Raw genomic sequence first — 1,758 nt, 5'->3', positions numbered from 1 at the left:
CCTCACAATGTCCCTGCCTTCGGCCTCGCACAAAACAGACTGTAACTGATGCAAAGAAAAATTCCAGGTACCTGGTGTTTAGCAAACGTGTGTAATTCTTCGTTGGCACAACCAGTGGTGCTGGATTAAGTAATTACTCCCTCCGTCCAGAAATACTTGTTAGAGAAATGAATGTATCTAGGCATATTTTAGTTCTAAATACATTCACTTTTATCTATTTGTGCGACAAGTAATTCCGGACAGAGGGAATATTATACAGCGAGCTGAACGGACATGTCCATCTGTGCCAACGAGCCAGTATAATAAACCAGAGTACCATAGATATAATAGACACATGGAATCAAAACCATATAGCTCCTATATGTGTCTCCCGTGACCCTGATGATCAGGGTTACGCCAGCTCGTAGCGCTGTCATGCCAGATATATTCCTTTGTCCGATGCTATGCTCCAGATTATTACGGCTACACTTGTAAACCCATCAAATCTTTATATCCGCACAGCAGACAACATGCATATAAGAGTACTCTTCTTGAAAACTAAAGGAAAGTCTCCTGGCTGGCTCGGCTCTCACTGGATGATGGATGTTACACACGTAACATGCCAGTATAATAATGGTTGCACATAAGTTTTGCAAATTACTACGGCAAGAGTCAAACTAATTAACTCGACTGATAATGACATGCATGCACTTGCACACTACAACCGGCCTATAAATACCACCTCAAACAACCCAAGAAAACCATCCCAAGCTAGCAAAGCCTACAAGCTTAGCCACAGACCAGTAAAATCGATCAGTAGCAATGGCGCCCTCCATGGTCGCCCTCTTTCTGGTCCTGAACCTGGCCCTCCTTGCCGCCGCCCAGGGCTGCGGACCCTACGCCCGCTGGTCGTCCCTACCCGGCCGATCCACCCACCGCCTGTCGTGCCATCGAGCGGCGGGGGCAGCTGCCCGATCAACACGCTGAAGCTGGGCGTGTGCGCCGACGTGCTGAACCTGGTGAAGCTCAGGATCGGTGTGCCGGAGAACGAGCAGTGCTGCCCGCTCCTGGGCGGGCTCGCCGACCTCGACGCCGCCGTGTGCCTCTGCACCACTATCAGGGCCAACATTCTCGGCATCAAGCTCAACGTCCCCACCGACCTGACCCTCCTCCTCAACCAGTGCGGCAAGAAGTGCGCCTCCGACTTCACCTGCCCCATCTGATCCATCCAACTATCGATGAATATTATACATGCATAATCGTTGTACTCGTAACTAGTTTGCACGTCATACGTACGCACCATACGTTTATTTTCTATGTTCCAGTTTGGGTACTATATGTCAGGTGTTTGCATGGGCTCCCTGGCTCGTGCATGCATGCTTGATAAGCTTGTGATTGATCAATGATCAGTGTATCCCATTATGGTATCTAAAGGCACGATTCATGTATTTGTAAAAGGATATACGAAGTTGTCTTGGCAGTACATGAAGTTAATTTGTTCATATGTTTACTAACCCTTTAATAAAAGTTTTATGAATTTTTGTGTGGATAAAGTTTTTAAGATCTAGGAGATATTGATATGAGACGATTAAGAAGAGGCAAAAGCCTAAGCTTGGTCATACCCAAGGCACCCCAAAAAAATATTCAAGAAGTCTCGAGCGTCTAATTTTTATGTGTTCACATGATATGTGTTATTCTTGGAGTGTCGTTTGCATTTTTTTTGCTTTGCTTGTTGGTATTTTACAATCATCATATCCTGATCACATTTGATAGGGAGAG

The 1,758-nt window shown here is 46.0% G+C and overlaps 1 pseudogene; it reads left to right on the top strand.

The window, feature by feature from the left end:
• The first annotated feature begins 766 nt into the window (after positions 1–766).
• LOC109765224 (cortical cell-delineating protein-like) lies at positions 767–1,467 on the top strand (annotated as a pseudogene).
• Positions 1,468–1,758: the final 291 nt, after the last annotated feature.

This window comes from Aegilops tauschii, chromosome 7 (assembly GCF_002575655.3).
Source record: "Aegilops tauschii subsp. strangulata cultivar AL8/78 chromosome 7, Aet v6.0, whole genome shotgun sequence".
Classification (NCBI taxonomy): Eukaryota; Viridiplantae; Streptophyta; class Magnoliopsida; order Poales; family Poaceae; genus Aegilops; species Aegilops tauschii.
Note: the sequence above shows the minus strand (reverse complement) of the source record. Positions and strands in the feature narration are given on the sequence as shown.